At 38.9% G+C, this 21,092-nt stretch overlaps 1 protein-coding gene across 14 annotated transcripts in view; it reads right to left on the bottom strand.

Annotated features, from left to right (window-relative positions):
* Positions 1 to 21,092, bottom strand: part of PPA2 (inorganic pyrophosphatase 2) — a 113,786-nt gene that overhangs the window by 28,192 nt on the left and 64,502 nt on the right. The gene's annotated exons all lie outside the window — the stretch shown is intronic.

Raw genomic sequence — 21,092 nt, 5'->3', positions numbered from 1 at the left:
GCGTTTGTAACACTAAAAGGCAATGTCTACTCTAGTCAGATTCAAAGGGGCCAATGAGACAGGGACCCTTCTGGATTTTTTTTTAAAGATGGCATTGAAAGTCTAAGTCAGAGGCGTCTGCGAAGAATGCTGAGCCATAACTTTAAGTCAAAACTGTGAGCAAACTTGGAACTGTTTGTTAAGCAATTGACCAAGGTTATCTGGAGTTTCTTCAAAGAGTTCTTTATATGAAAACTAAGAATGTGTCATTTAAAAGTATAATCACATTTCCATATGAATCCATCCAGAATTTAGGGGCTTTCTGATTTCTTTTGTGAAATACTGGCTCCAGAGTAAAGCCAATTTAATGGGGATACAAGAACAAAAGACAAACACATCTTGAAAGTTCAATTTCCTTTTTCAAGTCCAGGCTTCTTTTTCGGTTGTTTTTCTTCTTCCACCCTATTTTGATTTCAGAGGATCATAGATCTAGAGCTAAAAGGCACCTCAGAAGCCATCTGGCACAGTCTCTTCATCTTACAAATGAGGAAATTGGGTCCCAAAAGGCTAAGGGACTTGCCCAAGGTCACACACAAAGTAATGGTAAGAGGCAAAAGTATTTGGACATAGGTCCCAAGAGCCATTATTGTTTCTTCAGCAGCACACAAGTGACTAACAACAACGCCTTATGTACCCATGTTTCAGACCCAGAATTCCGGCAAAATGGGTCATGGTACAAATTTGGGGACCTCTCAGTAAGAGATGATATCTGACTCACACCCCTCACAGAGGGTTTCCTCTGGGAACATCAGAATCAGACTCTTATTTTCCCTACAGAAGGCCTTCAGCTCTCCTGCAAGTACTCAGGCTAACAAGCATATTAACCATAGGACAGATAATAGAACAGATAACAAATGCAGAAAAGACTCACGTATGAGCCTATAGCTAAGTAACAGGGAAAGTCTTTTCCTGTGAAAAGAACCCCATCTCCTTCTGCAGAGGCCAAGTACAGTCACAGCATGGCACATAATTAAATTACTGCTTCAGGCAGGGAATCATAGGCCCCACTGCTGATCTTGGCTTTGAAATGTCTTCACTTCAAAAACAGAATTAGCACCCCTTTCTCTTTGGGCTTGTTTCCCTCAAGTTTCCCTGCTCCTGTGTCCCTGACTTTAAATATGGCACCAGTAGTGGGACACAGTTGAACCCATGCTGCCTAGCTGCATGTTAGGTTGAATTCCTTCATCCACAATCTTTCATCATATATATGTCTGCTGCTAAATGCCCCATCTTTCTTTCCTGAATCACTGCCCCTAGCTGGGTCCTCATTCTACATACTATCACAACAAAGGGATATCCCTTCTCTGTGCTTCCTGGACATATACAAACGGATGTCACTCTCCCCACGCGTGAAGTGGGGGAAAAGGAGATGATCTGATTCCTACTGGCACATATCTGTAACTGAGGCTCCGATCTGGTATCAGTTGGGGTTTGGCTCTCTTTCCTACACTTACAGGTCTCTCATCATGCTATGTCCTACTTCCTATTCTGATACTGCCAATACATCTCAACCATCTTCCACGGTCTCCTTTCTTCATCTAAGTCAATGCTACATATCCCTTACAATGACGTAGTCAGGACCAATATGACTCTAGAACAATCAACACATTTTTAGTCAGGGTCTACAGCTCTGCATCAAAAAATGGCCACTTCAATCAGTAATAAAGACCTCCATATTTACCTACCCATATCCTGGCCAAGTTAGGACAACTGAATTCCATTATCCCTTTCCCATCTTAGAGCCTGTGCAAGGTTTCTCCTTGCCCACATTCTAAAAATGAGATAAACACTGCTGTTGTTCTCTTTTCACCTCTGTATCTCACATCAACACTCCTCTAATCACTACCATACTCTGTAAATTACTCTAAGAGGAAAAGGAAAAGCTAGGGCCATCATTAGCAGTCCTGTTGAAACAGCAAAGGACCTTGCCCAGTAGGATCTCATTTACGTGGGGCTTTATAATTTACAATTGCTTTTCCACCCTCTAAACAACCTCTGAGAGAGTTAGGGAAGGCAATATTATATTATCCCTATTATAGAGATGATGAAATAGAGGCTCAGGGAGTTTAAATGACTTATTTCCCCCAAGGTCACAGTGAAAGCGCTCCAAAATTGATCCAAACTTGCCTGACTCCAAGACCAGGATATCCTGGTAGGTAAAGCACCAGTTGATTAATGCTTTTTATGGTTATTTAAAATGTTACTTCTCTTTATTTCCATTTTGTTAATAATGTAAAGAAATGTCAGTGATTTTGTGGAATTCCTTGGTATCTTTCCAGTTTACTAAAGCAGTAATTAATAGACCTATGTGTTTATTGATGTGGTTACACTGTTCTATGGAGCAAATCACAGAATATTTATGCTCTCTTGTTTTGCGTGACTGTTTCATTTCCTCCCATAAACCCTTCGGGGGTAGGGGAAGAGGAAAAGAGGAGGCAGGAGAATCCAATCACTACGATGGAGAGCTTCCTTTGAATCTCTTGACATTATGTGGGTACCAGCGGAGCATGTGCTTTATCTATCAATTATCTCCCATATGTGCTATTAGACTACAATACCCTCTTTTCATATATGTCTCTGATAATATCTTTTATGCTTCTCCTTCATAATTTTTGTTAGTAATGTGCTGTGGCATGTTTGAGACTACCATGGATCTACATCGTTCTGTGGCCTTTTGGGTATTCTGAAACTTTAATTCTGCAGAGATTGTGGTATGCCATGAGTTTTAATCACGACATCCCTGCAAGTATATTGGTGTTAAAAATAATGAGCATCTTTCTGGGAGATGCTTAGGTCATTAAAAGTATTATACAATTTCCCAAAGGTAATCTAGCTTTCTGACCTAATTAATTCTGCATCTTTCTCTGGTGTCTATTCGTATCCAGTATGTGTGTGCATGTGTCCATGTTTGTGTGTGTATGCATGTGTGTATGTGTGTGTGAAGGTGGGTGATGGCCCAGTTTTATGGGCTCTCAGTCCATCTTTCTCTGGTGTCTATTTGTATCCAGTATGTGTGTGCATGTGTCCATGTTTGTGTGTGTATGCATGTGTCTATGTGTGTGTGAAGGTGGGTGATGGCCCAGTTTTATGGGCTCTCAGTCCATCTTTCTCTGGTGTCTATTCGTATCCAGTATGTATGTGCATGTGTCCATGTTTGTGTGTGTATGCATGTGTGTATGTGTGTGTGAAGGTGGGTGATGGCCCAGTTTTATGGGTTCTCAGTCCACCTAACCCCCCTTTTTTTTGTATCCCCAATGCCTGGTACAGTAGCTGGCACATGTAGGTGCTTAATAAGTGCTTACTGATAGACAGACTAATAATTGCATATGCTAGTTTGGATAACAGACATTCTTCAACTACTTACTTCTATTACAGATGGATATGGGAAACTCTTTTGAATGATTATAGACTTTGCTTAGGAGACTCTGCAATGATTCAGGGTTTGATGTAATTAGTATAATGTCCATCTGCAAGTAGAAGTATCTAAAGGACCTCACAACTTATGAATAATTCCCTTTAGATTCTTTTCCGGGCATTCCCCAGAACAGTAAAAACACCAGTGGCAAGCAAATGTCACTCCATTTTCTGCCTCACTTATATTGATGAAGGGCAGTAAACAAAGGTTTCTCCATTATTTCATCTTTTAAGTAACTTTGTGTGTTCTTTTCTAAAAACAGAAGGATTATTACTTTTCATTCATATAGCCCTTTGTAATTATAATGAGCACATAGCCTGTTATTTGATCCTCACCACGATCCTATGACGTCAATAAGACATATATTATCCTAATTTTACAGATAAGAAAATTGAGACTGAGTTGAAGTAATTTAGCAAGGACACATAAAAAACGAACAACATGAAGAAGCCAAGAACGTTGCTATTCACTTGGTAGGTCCCTTTCAGGTTGAGGCAGCTAGTAAATACAGCACTGAGCCTGGCGTCAAATCCAACCTCACACACTATCTGTATGTCTCTGGGCGAGACACTTAACCTCTGTTTGCCTTAATCCGCTGGAGAAGGAAAGGGCAAATTACTTCAGTATTTCTTTACCAAGAGAACCCCACAGACAGCCGTGGAGTGCTACGGTCCACAGGGTCACAAAGAGTTGGACAAGACTGAACAAAATGTTGCTCATACTCTTCAATAAGTCATTGGCTGAAAGATTAAAGACAACCAGTTCTAAATTACAAATGCTGAACTTAGAACTACAGGCTGGTTTCCCTCTCCCTATTAGATTGTAATTTCCTTGATGGCTAGGGCTTTTTTTTTTTTTTTTTTTTTTGCTTTTTGCTTTCCATCTTTGAGTCTCCAGTGCCTAAGCAGTAGCTGGCACCATATAAAGTACTTTTAAAAAAGTTTGTTAAGTTTAATTAATTTAATGCATCCATTTGGGTAGTTTTCCCCATAGTATGTACACACACACATACACACACACACACTGCTGCATGCTAAGTTAATGTAATTTCATTTTAATATTAGCTTAAAGAAAATATGAATAAGGGAAGTTTACTGCTCAAAAGAGCACAGAATGCATCCCAAAGATTTAAAAAAAAAAAAAAAACGTGGCTTTCAGACAATCTGATGTTTCAGATTATCTGTGACACTACCCATTTACCACTACTTGACTTAAAGAACAATGCTGAAGACTAACTTCTGAGGGGTACCTCAAAAGCCCCCTGTAACTAAGCAGCATTTATCATAAGTGCTACACAGTTTAGCTCACTGCTGACAAATTTTAGTTTACTAACAATTTAGCTTTCTGTAGACTAGAATGTCAAGGGAACAGCAAATTAGGAAGTATATATTTGCAAGGATAGACAGAAAAATTCTATGTACCTATTCTATATACTGATGCCCTCAGGTCTTACTAAGTTCTCTTTTCTACGGTTAATTAAAACTTCATAGTTACGGAAACTGAGAATTTGGAAAAATAATAAACATCGTTTATTACACTGATTATCTTGGTTCTTTCCTGAACAATCAAAAAACAAAACAAAACAAAACACCTAAAGGCTGATCTCGTACTAGTACCTGGTAAAGAAATGAACCGTGGTAAGTGGAGGTCCCAGTTCAGTGAGACTTTACCAGAGGAAGTGACTAAAAGACACTGGCCAAAACTAGCATTTCTGTTACAGATGCTGCTCCTCACAAAGCTAAACGTGTACAACTAGCATTCTAAACAAAGTCTGGGGAAGCAAGGGCATATGTTTTTAATAACATCTTATAAACATTCACAGGAAACAGCCATTTCATTTCATATAAAGGCATTCACTATATTTTCTGCATCACAAATAGAAGTTCCAACACAGAAAATTGATTTTCTTTGAATGGTATATGCTTGGACTCACTAAAAGAGTTTCCCATGCTTCCCATAGTGCTCTGCATACACAAACACACTGACCATACAAACATATGCCCAGTCTACAGGCTAATGAGCAAGACACTTCACTTTAGGCGCCTCTATATTCCTTTCCTCTTTCATTCCTCCTCATGCTACTGTCATCAAGTTAAAGCCTATACTGAAAAAGTTTATGAAACCATGAAGATATATTAATATATTTCTAAAAGATAAATTAATTCACTTTCTAAAAGTTGCCCAGAGGATGAAGAGGTGAACAGATACTGTAACAGCAAATACGTCTGGAAATGAGTTGTTATATAAAAGTCTTATCCCAAAAATTGTTAGTTTACAAAATAGGTCCATAGGTGCCCTCCTACTAAATTAAAATGTGTGTCTATGAGAAAGGTTATAAAGAACTCATAAATCACATTTATGGAATGTTTACAAGTTATATGTTTGTGCCCCTCTGCAGCAACCAAAAGCATCTTCAGTCCTTATCCTATTCAAACCAACAAATACTTACTGAGAATCAGTTATGTGCAAGCCCTGGGAGTAAGCTGGTTTGAACGTGACAGGGAACAGTACTGATGCTCTTGGTTACTACAGAGGAGCAGTTCCAAACTTCTCACTTGTGGATACTCTATGCACAGCAAGGACTGGTTCTGCAAGGACTCTCTAAGCCCATCTACTATGAAGACCCTCTTCTCTTCCTTCCTTTCCATTCACTCAGGACAGCAACCACACAGTTCTGGGCTCACAGCACAGGAACATCTCTGGCCCAGAAGTTTTCCCCCTCCTCCTCCTTGTACATGTTACACTCCCCACTACTCTTCCAATGTTTATGATCCAGTTAAGAATACCACTTCACGATCTCTCTCCTCTCTCCCTTTCTCTCTGTCTCTGCCTCACCCTGTCCCTCTCCCCATTCTCTTTCTTCTCCTTTCCCCTCTATCTCCCTCTGTCTTTACTCACATCTTCCCCTCCCCTCCTCCTCCTTCACCTCCTTCTTCTTCTTCTCTCTTCCTTCCTCCCTCTCCCTCTTCTCCTTCCAGACACAATCCTTTTAACCTGCATTGCCCCTTCCACTTTCTCTTTCCATTCTTGCTCAGTTACCTTGCAAGAATCTTTATTCCCATTCGTTCCACTCCTTCGCTTTACTATGAGCTAGAAAATGATCCAAATCATCGTTGCAAAGCCAAAAGCAATGGTAATGACATGCCTGTACCACAGAAATGAAAATCCTAAGTCCTGAAGTAAAATTAAATGTAATAACCAGAGTCATCAATCTTTGGAACCCTTGATAGTAACCAGAATTTCCTTTCAGATTCTTTACAAGTCTCCATCTGCCTCTTCATTCTTCCCTATAATCAAACCTGATTGTCAAGAACAAAATTCAAAATACATTTTATTCAATTCTGCTTTGCTTTTAATTACTAGTATTTTAACAGCACTGTTTCTTCCTGGGAACCTCACCACCATTTATTACATTATTTCTCTAGGAATATGTCTTCTAAGCCCAAATAACTAACTCACAAAGGAACTTTTGGAATGCAGTCCTTCTTAAAGTGGAGTGGGGAGGGGGGAACAGTGTTCCTCTGCTCAATCCCCTTAAAAAATTAAAGCAAGCACTGTCTCTGGATTTTACTCCAATAATGCCAGGGCATAAGCTGTAACCAGTCTGAAGGAACAAAGAAGCATATCAGAAAGCAGGGTGAAGCAGGCTGAAAATGACAGGTCTTAGTATTTCCTTGAGTTGGAAGGCAGCTTCCTTTAGATTGCCTGCACCTATACTCCCCTCTCATAGCACTGGTAGTTTTGAAATCCTATGGGCACCTCCTATTACAGAGGAGCAAATTGTGAACTCTATGACTTTCCTAGAGATAATAGTGGGGGGAGGGGCAGAACCCAGGCCTTTTGATTATCATTAATATTTTTTTCCTACTACACCACAGATGATCACTAAATACAAATAAAAACACAAATATAACTAAATACAACCTAATAACACTGAGAGCTGAGGGGAAAGTACAGAATAAGATAGATCATCAGACCAAATATCATAATTTAATTCCAGTCTTAAATATGTCTTGAAAATTTCTTTTCCTCAGCCTAATGTACCATCTGGGAATCAAAGCAATAAAAAGTATGTGGTCCTCGGAGGAAGAGGGTATTTTACAAGTAAGATCTTAATATTCTAAGGTTCAGAAACAACAACCAAACAGAACTGAACACTGGGTAATGATAATGACTAAGCTGGCCTCAGAAGAAGAAATGGAAGATGTACCTCAAGATCACACATCAATAAGCAAGAGAGCCAGAGTGTGAACCTAGGTTGTCTGACTCCAAATCCTGTACTCTTTCCAAGACCAGGTATTCTCTGTCTTTAATACTCTTGGTTACATGTACTGTAAGAGGAGATAGGTATCACCACTGATCACAATCCTTCTATGTCTTTTCAACTTGCACAACTCGTGTCCTTATCCCTTCCTAAGTCTTCCATAAAGTACCTACCAAATACACACTTAGACCTTGCTCTGGGCTTCTTCATATGCTTAATATTTTTTGTATACTGTTGCAACACTAAGGCTGTGCATGTGAACATCCTTCTTATAGTACAGGCCCACTTCATGTTTCTCACCATAAATACTCTTCAGGACACATTCCTCCAAAGGTGTCATTGGTAATAGTCTACAGGCCTCACAAACCCATCTTATACCTTTCTATTGTCCTTTACATCAATCACTTGCAATTTTGATAACGGTATGTGGTAGAAGATGGCATCATAAATTTATTTTCTGCCATATTTCTATCCAATTCTCCTAACATTATTAAATAATGAATCTTTTCTCCAGTTTTGAGTTTTCAATAATTTTAATATTTGACTCTTTCTGACATTTCCATTCTGTTCCATTTTTCCCCTTATTTGATGCTCAATAACAAATAGTTTTGATAATAATTGCTTTATGTTTTAAACTTTGGGTGAGCAAGCCATACTACTTTCATGAGCTCATTTTTTCCCCCAGAGTATCCCAAGATATTCTTGCCTGTTTGATTTTCCATATATGCTTTATAATTTATCCAATTATGTTTTTAAAAATGTAGTAGTTTTTTGGCTGATATTGCCAACAGATCGATGAGTCTTTCTCTACACTGAGCCTAGTCTTCGGACCACAGACAAAATCAATATTAAAATAAAATTTATCAGTTAGTTTGTCTTTTAAAAACAAAACTTTTATACAGATACTGCTGAAATAAACTGCTTTGTTTGTAAATGGAGGGTTTTACTTAGCAAATAAAAATTCAGGCCAAAGAGATTCAGAGTTTCCACATACTTATCTCTATCTTAAAAGGATTTTACACTGAAAGAAACCCATGACATAGCCTACTGGGCTTTTATATTTCCATTATTTCAATTTAAAATTGCACATACGTAAAACATATGTGAAATGCAAGTCTGGCTTCATACAGCATTAGCCCAACTACTTTTTAAAAATTTACTTATCCTGAACATCATTTCTTCATTTGAGGGTGCAATGATATATCTATAATAGCTCGGTTTTACTTTACAATTTTTTTAAATAAGTAAAAGTTATTATATAGCTAACTGGCATTATTGTTGGATAATAAATAAAAAGTTTGAGACACTTAAAGACGGAAAGAAATCCTGAGTGATTTAAAAATGGAAAAAGCCACAAGGAACTTAAATCACTTCATTTTTATTAGGCACCATAGCCTGCTCTAAAGGGGATCAAACACCTACTGAATGGACATTTGAAACGCTGTATTCAAAAAAGATTAAATTCAAAATGATATTACAGATGCCCTGGCATTAGCTTAGTCTAAAAACAGCTTAGAATTTGGTTATTTTATAACTCAGACTCTAATTTCCCTAGCACCCAGCTAATACCCTGGTAATAATTTCCAAGATTGGGGAGTACCCTTTTCAAGTCATTTAGGAACCATTTAAAGTAAGACTTCTCAGTGTCTACTTGCAGAGACCTAAATGGCATAGCGGCCCCAACCTGTTAATGTGCCTCCTTAAGTGTACAATTAACAAAAAGGGAACGACTGAGAGATAAGAGAAAATTTGCCTTTCCATATTTTTAGATTTTCAGTGACTACTCATCCTCTCAGCCATGGAACCTACAGATCTAAAGTGGTATAAGCAGAACTGGCAACATGAATTTCCCTCTAATTGAAATAAATATGCTTTCCCTGTCTTAAATAACTAAAAGAATAAGCAATCATGTTCAGTCTTCCAAAATCCCAAGCAACTGAAACTTATAAATGACTGAGAAAAAGAATATTCTATTCTACTCAAAGTCTACACATATTTATAAGAATATAAGAGGTTCCTGATCCCCAATAAAGCTAACCTACTATTTACTTTAAAATGCCAAGGACAATATGCAGGGTAAATGTGAAAGGAAAGATTATTTAAAAACTAAAATAGTTATCTTTACTTTTTCTTTCCAAAAATTTATTTTTTTAATATTCTTTTTAAATTTTGAGTTCCAAATTCTCACCCTCTCTCCCAGATCCTCTCCCCAGCAATTAAGAAGGCAAGCAATATATCAGTTATACATGTGAAATCACACAAAACATATTTCACATATTAGCCGTATTAAAAAAAGCAAAAGAAGTAACAAAATAATATTTCCGTTTTCCCTCAGAGTTCATTAGTTCTCTCTCTGAAGATGCACAGTACTTTTTCATCCTAAATCCTTTGGAATTTGTCTTGATCAGTGTAGCGAAATCTTTCACAGCTGACCATCACTACAACAGCACTGTTACTGACGACCTTGTTCTGTCAGTTCTTCTCACTTCCCTTTGTAGCAGTTCATAAAGGTCTTCACATAATTTTTTTCTAAAAGCATTCCCCTCTTCATTTCTTCTATCACAAAACTACTCCACAATCATATCAACTGTTTCAGCTACTCTCCAATTGATAAAGCATCTCCTCAATTTTCAGTTCTTTGCCATCACAAAAAGAACTGCCATAAATATTTTTGTACACGTAGGTCCTTTTCCTTTTTCTTTGATCTCTCTCTGGAGTACTGACCTAGTGGTGGTATTGCTGGGTCAAAGGGGTCACAGTTTGTTCACTCTTTAGGGATAGTTCCAAATTGTTCTCCAGAATAACTGGGCCAGTTCACAATTCTACAAAGTCATTTATGTACCTACTTTCCCCTCCTCCCCTCTAGTATTTGTCATTTCTGAGAGGAGTGAGGTGGTGCCTCAGAATTCTTTTAATTTGCATTTCTCTAATCAATAGAGATGTAGAGCCCTTTTTCACATGACTAGATAACTTTTGATTGCTTCCTCTGAAGACTGCCTGTTCATATCCTTTGACAACTTATTAACTGGAGAATTGCTCTTATTTTTTAGAAATTTGATTCAGTTCTCTATATATTTGAGAAATGAGGCCTTTATAAGAGAAACTTACTGTATTTTTTTCATATTACCTCATTCCTACCTTTTAGCCAAATGGAGTTTTCCTGATTAAACCTTTTAATTAAGTTGATTTTTACTGAGATCATGGTTCTAACCCTGCCATTTTTTTTTCAACTGAAGCATGTAAGATTCTGCTCCTTTATTTTAATTCTGTATGTGTCTTTCTGTTTTGAGTGTGTCTCTTATAAACAATATATAATTGAATTCTGGCTTGTAATCCATTCTGCTTTTAGTTCACATTTCATGGGTAAGCTCATCCTACTGACATTCACTGTTATAATTACCAACTATGTATTTCCCTCGATCCCGTTTTCTTCTATTCATTCTTCTCTCTCTCTTTTTATCCTGCATCTCCTCAAAAGTTTGTTTTGCTTCTAACCTCTGTCCCCCCATAATATACCCTTTCTTTTATCATCTCCCCTCACCCCCATCCCCTTTACCTCCTACTTCTCTACTGAGTAAGATATATTTCTATATGCAACTGAGTGTGTGTTTGTGTGTGTGTGTGTGTGTATTTTTTTCCTCTTTGAACCAATTCCAATACGATTGAGGTTTAAGCACTGTCTGCCACCACCACTGCCCATTTTCCCCTTCACTGTAAAAGCTTTTCCTTGTGTGACTCTTTTATGTGAGAAAATTTTCCCTATTCTGCCTCTCCCTTCCTCCCTCTTCCAGTGCATTCCTCTTTCTCACCCCTTCATAATTTTTGGAGCTCATTCCAACACAATCAACTCACACCCAAGCCCTCTGTCTATATAACTCCTTTTAATGCCCTAATAAAGGTAAAAGTTCTTAAGACTTACATGAATCCTCTTCCCATATAGGAATGTAAACATTTTGACCATAATATTCTGTATGATTTCAGTTTCATGGGTTTTTTTTCATGCTTTTCTTGAGTTGTATATTTGAAGGTTAAATTTTCTATTCCACTCTGGCCATTTCAGCAGGAATGCTTGAAAAGTCCTCTATTTCATTAGAAGACCACTTTTCCCCCTGAAGCACTATACTCAGTTTTCCTGGGGATGTAATTCTTGGTTGTAATCCTAGCTCTTTTGCCTTCCAGAATATCATATTCCAATCATCTGGGATTCTGACTGGCTCCATGATTTTCGAATTGCTTCTTTCTGGCTGTCTGCAACATTTTCTCCTTGCCTTACATTTCTCATAAAGCCATTAGCTCCCACCTTCCCAATTCTAATTTTTAAGGAATTATTTCTTAAGGGTACTTTTGTACCTCTTTTTTACATCTGGACAACTCTGCTTTCTATGGAGTTCTTTTCTTTAGTGAATTTTTGTACGTCCTTTTCTATTTGGCCTATTCCACTTTTTTAAGAAGTTCATTTCTTCAGTGAATTTTTGTGCCTCCTTTACCATCAGGCCAATTATGAGTTTTTAAGGTGTTATTTTCTTCAGCATTTGTTTGTGCCTCTTTTACTAAGCTATTTGTTCTCTTTTCATGACTTTCTTGCATCACTCTCATTTCTTTTCCCCATTTTTCTTCTATCACTTAACCTCTTTAACTCTTCCTAGAATTCTTGTGAGTTTGTGTCCAATTAGCTTTTTTTTTTTTTTTTTGAGGTTTTACTTGTAGCTGTTTGTATATTGTCTACTGATTTTATGTCTTGGGTAAGTCGGGCTCTGCTCATCTGGGTGTGAGAAGCAGTGTCCCAAGCTTTAGGCTTTTTTGTGCTGCTGTTTTCAGAGCTAGTTCTGGGGATCTGCAAATCTGCAGTGCTTCAAAGGCAGTGTAATGAGAGGAGAAGTGTGGTCACTGCTCTCCTGGTGTCTACCCTTGTCTTTACCCAGGAAGGACCTCTGTTCCCTTGCAGCCATAAGCATTAGCTCTAGTCTTGGCCCTTGGAACTGTGACCAAGTTCCCTGTTCCCCTGCCGCTACAAGTGCTAGTACCTTCTTGGCTCTGAAACCAGGGTATCTGCTCCCTTTTGAGTGACAAGCACTCCTCTCCATCCTGGAAGTAAGATCCAGAACTGCATGGGCAAACACAGCTGCCAATCAGTGCCAACTGTGGCCAGGAACAAGTCCCCTGTAATCTCTTTCTGATCTCCTTACTGTCTCTGGGTTAAGAGCTCTAGAAGCTGCTACTACAACTGTTCTTGCCACTGTAAGTGTGCTTTGGACAGGCCAATATCCCAGTGTCACAGACTTTTCCCGCCAATGTACTAAGTTTTCTTCAGCTGGAAAAATGTCTCAGCCTGACCTTTTGTAGGTTCTGCCACTCCAAAACAGGAATTGACGTGTTATTTTAAAGTTTGGAGAGGAATGTTGAGAGAGTTCAGCTGAGTTGCTGCCTCTAATCCCCCATAATGGCTCTGTCTCCCAGCATGTTTATTTTCAAAGTAAATGAGATTATCTGCTAAACACTACAAATAAGATGGTTTGGGCGGGAAAGGTTTTTTTTCTTTATTACTGTTTTCCGTTTTTTACCCTCACCCTCATCTTCTACTAAGAATATTAATTAATAAAAAGGAAAAAAATTTACCTACTAGCTACAATATTGTATACCCAGCTTACTGCTACACAGAATACAGATAATCATAATATAACCAGTATTTTGAAGCATACCTCAAAAACCTATTCACCTAATGTTTTTGTTCCATTTTCTGACAATAATGTGAAGTTTTTGAGTTACACTGTCATTGTTAACAGAACTACCTGTCCCTACCTAGGGGGAATCTCAACTTTGTCATAAAATATATCTAAGTTCAAACAAATACACAAAACATTTCCCGTGGCTTGATTTGTGACTAGGGAACACCAAGTTATAGCTCTCCACTTTGAAATGATTTGTTAAAAGAATGAGTGAAAAGGAATGGGGCTTTCACATCCACAAGTGATTCTATGTACATTATAAAACTGTCTGATTCCCAGCCCTGTTCTCTAAATGAACATTGTTAGTCTATTCATTTAAGTCACTAAAATGTATTATGAAAAGTATTTAACTTTTCCCTTAATTCTGAGATAAAAGGGATTAAGGAAATGACTTGCCTTATTCTGGGGTGTCCTCCCTGCTGTCATTTGTATCATCACTGACAAGTTATAACTGATATAATCTTCATACTTAGATGGATCCTAGCTGAGATGCTCACTTCTAGAATCCCTATAATACAAATTGCACTAAGATAGGACTTAGGGAAACTAGGTTCTTGTCATGGCTCCACCACTACTTAATTGTGTTAACTCAGGAAAGTTACTTTTATCTTTCAAGACCTCAGTTTCCCTCATCTGCAGAATGAGTGGATCAGACTAGATCATTCCTAACTGCATAAGTAATTTTTTAAATAAAAAATCTCCTACAGAAGTCCAGATTAAACATAAAAGCCACATACACCCCATATTTTATACAATTCCCCTTTATGTTTGCAGTGACCACAGTAGAGTAGTTAAAAAAAAAAAAAGCAGGAGAGGGCACTAACAATCACCTACCTCACAGACCTTTTAAAAATATTAATATAATTGTTGGCACTCACCATATATTCTTTGTCCAATGACCTCCCACTGACAAAGTATTGGAGGAAATGAACCGTATCTATATTGACATTCTCTTGATAAATCAGACCAGAAGGTATAAAGAAGCTGTAGCAAAATGAAAGACTGGCTCAGAGATTCTCCTTGGAAAAGCAAATAAAAGAGCTGGCAGGGTGGCTGGATTTTGCAGCCAAAGGTAGGAAGAAACATCATTTCATGGAACATTTGGTTGTCGCACACTGAAGACTCATACAATCTCAAGGTTGGAAAACATCTGAGAGACCAAGTGGTCTAACCCAGATCTGAGAAAAGTTTGACTACCAGTAATCTAACCTTTGGTTGAAGGTCTTTATGGAGGGGAAATCTATCATACCTCCAAGGAGGTCAATTATAATTTTTGATGGCTCCAACTGAAAAAAACTTATGGATGTGTTTTGTTTTCAAATCAATTACAATTTCCCAAAATAGCCTTCTCCTCATCCCCTCACCGGTAGCCATCCCTTACGACAAATTAAAAAAAGAGGGGGAAAAAACAGCTCAGTACAGCTTACTAACAAACTGAAAAAGTCTAACATATGCAATTTTCCACACTCATAGTCTCCCCTCTGCAAAGAATGGGAGGAGGAACTTTTTTATATCTCTTCTTCTGGATCAACCTTAGCCATTAAAATTTTATAACATTCAGATTAGATTGTTTTGTTTTTCTTCTATTTACACTGCAAATAAAAATAACATGGATAAACAACAAAACTGATCATTTAAAAAAAAAAAGTCAATGTGAGAACCATACTGCTAAAGTTAAAGTGCGCATCTCTCATTTCTATTGTTAACTGATGATCTCATGGGAGAGGGGGTTTGGTATTTATTTTGCAAAGGCATTTGTCTGGATATTTGTTGAGAAGAATGTCTGTCAAAACAAAGTATAGCAATAAATTTTGTACCCCCAAAACAAACACATAAAAATAAGAAAACTGGGAAGGTGCTGCAAGTATTAAGTACCTAAAAACATCAGAAGAAATGAAACTATCTCTTAACAGAGAAGAAACAGTTGGTTATATATTATTCTCTTCATAATATGCTGTCTGAATACAGTGAAATCACTGACTAGTTGAAACAAAGACCAGAATAAATACCAAATTAGAAGGGAAGATGAAGGAAGGAAAAAGACACTACATGTGATTACAACATCTCTAACTCAATCTAGTTAATAAGCTGTCAACTTTAAAAAATGAAAGACAAAAATAAAGAAACAATCACCCCTTTCTTAGGAAGTATTATTGGGGGGAAAAAGCCACAAAGAAGCCAAAAGTCCCTAGAAATTGCCTCAAGTCAGAGACAATAGCCTTGAAAAGCAGGGAAACAGCAGCCAAAAGCAATGACTTCCATTTAGGATGTGAGCTCATGGGTAAAATATTATAGATGAAATTAACAAATGATCATGAGCAGCTTTACCTCATGAAACAGAAAAATGCAAACGATCAGCCTACCAAGAACTTGGTTTGAGATCTATCACCCAGGTCACAGGACTGAGATCTTGGAAGACATCTCAAGAGATCATCTAATCCAACTGCTTAACTTTACAAATGATGAAAAGGAGACTCAGACTTCAACTGCCCAAGTGATGGACAAGCAGGAAGTAGCAGAAGCAGGGTTCGGACTCCAGCCCTTACATTCCAAATCATTGGACTTCGTGATACCCATTGCCAACGATCTCTTAATAGCCAAATCCAATGTCCTTTTCTCATTCCCATTTGACAGGGGTTCACCACCTTCTCCTCATGAATATTCTCTCCCCTCTGCTTTTGTGATACTGTTCTCTATCAATCTTCTCCCATCTTCCTGACCACTCTTTCATGGTCTTATTGGCTCTTCAGTAACACATAACCCTTTAACTGTGGGTATCCTCCACAGTTCTGTCCTGGGATTTCATTTCTCTTTTTATGCCCTCTTTCTCAGTAATTTCATTAGCCCCTATGAATTTAATTATCATCTGTGCAGATTGGTGGTGCTGTGTTGTTGTAGTTGTATCCAACTTTTTGTGACCACATTTTGGGGTTTTCTTGGCCAAGGGACTGGAATAGTTTACCATTTCCTTCTTCAGCCCATTTTAAAGATGAGGAACCAAGGCAAATGGGGCTAAGTGACTCACCCAGGGTCACACACCTGAGGCCAGACTTGAAGTTATCAATGAGTCTTCCTGATTCCAAGCCCAGTGCTCTATCCACTGCACCATCTAGCTTCCCTTCTGTGCAGATTACTCCAATTCTTATATGTCTAGCCCCACAGTCTCTCTTCTGATTTTTAATCCTTCATGATCATCTGTCTAGTGGACATCTTCAACTGGATATCTCATAGAAGATCATTATGTCCAAATGCAGAACTCATCATTTCCCACAATCACTCTGGGTTTTTAACTCCCATACTTCTGTCAAGGTCATCATCATCACCCTTCTTTTCTACCATGGTTCACAAACTAGAATGGTAATCACTAACTTTACTCTCCCTCACCCCACCTATCTAATCAATTGACAAGTCTTGTCAATTCTAACTCTTCAACAGGTCCCCTCTACTAAAAATATAAATTCTGTGAAGGTAGGCTTTTACTTTCTTTGTATTCCCAGCACTTAGCACAGTGCCCTGCACATGGTAAACATTTAATAGATGCTTATCCATTAATTTCTACCATCTGTCCCTTTCTCCTCACGCATACCACAACTGCCCTAGTTCTAGTACCCACAAACCCTTATCTCGACTACCACAACAGCCTTCTACTTAGTTTCTCTGTCTCCAGTCTCCCTCCACTCCCCATCTAATCCCTCTTCCACAGAATTGCCAAAGAGATGGTCCTAAAGCACAAGTCGGACTGAGTTATATCCCTGCTCAAAAAGGTTCTGTGGCTTCCTAAGGCAGTCTCTAAAACAGAGCAAACACCTCTGCTGAGCATTCAAAGCCCTTCACAGTCTGGCTCCAGCCTGGCTTTCCAGGATGATCACATATTATTCTCCATCATGCATTCTACGTTCCCACCTAAGCTGCCCTGTTTTTTGTTCCTCATAAACAGCATTCCATCTCTCATTTCTCTGCCCTTGCATAGATTGTCCCCCCATGTATGGAGCTCACTCTTCATCTCTCCCTCTTTAGGTGATCAACAAGCATCCGAGGTTTAGCTCAAATCATGAAACGATCAGTGAGCTGAGAAGGGTCTTTGAAATCCTAGAGGCCACCTCTGGCTTGCCCAAGGTTACTATACAGGTGGCAAATGGGAATGGGATGTGTTCAGACTTCCAGTCCAGTCTTCTCCACTGCATATGCTTCCTCCTGAGATGCAAAATTTCCTCATGAGGAGTTTCCTGCATTGATGAAATCATAGGTCCTTTAAAGAAAAAACAAACCCGTTACAGGCCCACTGGCAATCTTTTTCTTCATTGCTACAGCTGAGCTATATCATGCTTTCATTTCACTCAGATGAATTTAATTATATAGGTTATGTAGGCTTGGCAGAGAGAAGCTGAGACCCAGAGAGAGGCACAGAAATGTAGAGACTCAGAAAGACTCTAAACATGATGCAAGAGAGTCTGCTAGAGCAAATCCACAGCCCACATTTCTCACCCCCAACCACGTGTCCAGGTGACACCTGCAGCTTAGGTGACCCACAGGAAGGGTGAGGCTGGTATTCAGAACCAGTCCAAAATGTTACACTCCTCACACTCCAATCCCAACCCCATACCTACAGTGGGTCTCCACGGTGAACTGCTTCTACTAGTTTAGGAAAATATGGTTAAAGGAAGTCTGTAAGTTGGATCCTAGCCTCAGGCTAGGCACACCTCTGGTGGGAGCCTGCTCCCTGACTACTCCCTCTACCCAACAAGGATAGAATATGTTTGGTGGGGAGGAGGATGCTACAATCATGTCCTGCATCACATGGACATTTTTCATGATTCAATGTGCTTCCTAAAGTACAAGTCTAACTCCCTACTGGAGAATCTTCAGTGGCTCCATTATCATTTAAACTCCGGACTAATCTTTCCACACTTATTTCACATGACTCTCCTTTGCACACTCTACTTTTCAGCCAGACTACCCTGGCTGAAGCCTCACCCCCTCAATCTTCCAACCCCTACCTCTTTGCCTCTGCAGACTGTCTTCAATCCCTGCAAAGTATTTCCCCCTCCTCACCTTTGCCTCTTACAAGCTAGCTTCCTTTACCACTCAGCTGGCGTGTTACCCCTGGGAAGACCTGCCTGGCCCTCCTATTTAGTGTTCTTTTCCTCTTCCAACTGTCGTGCATAACACTTCTCTGCATCCCCATCATAATCTCCCAGTAAAGCAGATGCTCCCTGGGGCAGAAGTACATTTTTATGCTGCCTCTGTATCTTCAGTGCCCAGGACAATGGAATAAGTTATAAATGCCTGTTGAATTACACTGGTTTGGACTGAGTCAGCAAACTGTAACACTACTTTAAAGGCTTCCCTCACACCATGTGGTTTGCAAGCATGTATTAAAAATATAAGATTCAATGACAGCTGTGACCAGAGACAACTTTGCTTAAAGAAGCCACTTGCGTATTAACAACAACAAGGCACAACGTAGAGAATGAAAGACTTCACTATCAGTGTCATGGAAGACATTCTACTTCTAATCCAGGGAGAAGATGTGGGGAAAGTTCTCCAAATGTTTCTATTTTCACTGTACAAATCATAAAAATCTCTAAAATACAACAAAGTCTCCTTCATGATATTAATAATATAAAAGTAATTTAACTAGACACACTAAAAAAAGGGGGAAAATACATTAAATCCACATTATGATATAATGATGTCCCTACTGAGGTAGTCATACGTTCATAGATACATAGGTACACACACATATATGTCACATGCATATAAATATGTGAGAGTCGAGAGAGGAAGAAAGCGGGGAGGGAAGAGGAAAGAAGAGAGGGAGGGAGGGAAGAGATGGAGGAATGCTGCAGACAGAGAATAAACAGGACCCAAAATTGAATATGGGAAACAGGACAGATCAAATTTCCAAAACTTTTCAGTGTTTTAAATAGTCCTAAATTGTTCATTGCTATAAAAAACTTTTTAATACCAATGGTATCAAGTCAATCAATAAGCTCTGATTAAGCCCTGCCTATGTAACAGGCACTGTACTAGGTACTGGGGTCACAAGGACAATCCCAATTCTCAATGAGCTTACATTCTAATGACGGAGACAAGAAATGCATTTGTAGATAAATACAAAGTTAATAAATACAAGGTAGTTAAATGCAGGGTGGTTTGGGAAGGAGAGCACTAGCAATTAGGGGAATCAGAAACAACTTCATGAAGAAGATGACATATGAGCTGCATCTTAAAGGAAAAGAGAGAGTCCAAGAGGTGACGACAGAGAGTGGATTCCAGGCATAGGGATCAGCCAGTGATTTCTGTCATTTACTACGTCTGGAACTGTGGACAAGCCAATCGTCCTCTCTGGGCCTCTCTCTCCTCATTGATAAATTGAAGGCATTGCACTAGATGACCTATGAGATCCTTGCATCTCTAAAGATATGATCTCCTATGACAATGAATCTTAGGACAACGTATCATAGGAACCCAAACTAGATTCTCCAAAGAAAAACAGAAGGATGGATGAGTGACAGAGTGCAGCAATGATGACTTGTACATGGCAAACAGCATGTAAGAAGACATCATCAAAGACCTACATTACAAGAAAGGGAGGTCAGCTGGTCACAAGAGACATGGTCGATAGCCCAACTGCTACACTGGTAATTTCAACAAGTCCTCAGTGTAGCAAAACAATTCTTTTACACTCAAACTGATTCACTATTCCACTCAATAGAACCGATTTTCCAAACATTTTCATCCCACCACAGAAGTCCTATGGGTTGCCTACATCACCCTCTCAGCTAAAAATGTTACTTAATATTTCACTGAAATAGAACTCCCTTCTTCTCTCCCCCTCTTGTTCATTTCTTATCACTCTCTTCTCAGCTTTCTTTCCTAACTTTCTATAGTCTAACATCATTGCTAAACTGAAATCGCTCTCTCCAAAGTTGTCCATGATCTCTTAATTGCAAAATCTAATGACCTTTTCTGAATCCTCATCCTTCTTGACCTCTCTGCCACCTCTAACACCATCAGCTGCCCTCTTCTCCTTGAAACTATTTTCTTTTGGGGCTGTCATGACACTGCCTTCTCCTGCTTCTCCTCCTATCTGAACACTCCTCAGTTATCTTTGCTGGATGTTTATCCATGACATGTTCAATAACTATGGCCTCCATGTCCTAGATCCTTTTCTCTTCTCTTTCCTTTTATGCTATTTTGCTTGAAAATCTCATCAGTTCCTATTGATTCAATTATTATCTCTATGCAGATGATTCACAGATCTATTTATCCAGCCCTAACCTCTCTCTGCTGACCTCCAGTTTCACATCTCCAATTGCCTATTACTGGAGATCTCAAATTGGATATCCAGTACACATTTTAAAGTCAACATCTCCAAAATGGAATTATGTCTTTCTGCCAAGGCCTCCCCACTTCCTAATTTTCCTATTATTATCAAGAACACCATTATCCTCTCAGTCAGACACCCAGGCTTGCAGCCTAGATATCATTATCAACTCCTCACCCTCTCTCATTCCCCATGTCCAGTAAGCGGCCAAGTCCTTTCATCCTTGTAATCTTTCTCTCCCTTCTCTCCCCTGACAGTGCCCCCACCATAGTAAGGACACTCCATGTCAACCACTGCAGTATCCCGCTGGTGGGGCTC

Source organism: Notamacropus eugenii, chromosome 7 (genome assembly GCF_028372415.1).
Source record: "Notamacropus eugenii isolate mMacEug1 chromosome 7, mMacEug1.pri_v2, whole genome shotgun sequence".
NCBI classification, from domain to species: Eukaryota; Metazoa; Chordata; class Mammalia; order Diprotodontia; family Macropodidae; genus Notamacropus; species Notamacropus eugenii.
Note: the sequence above shows the minus strand (reverse complement) of the source record. Positions and strands in the feature narration are given on the sequence as shown.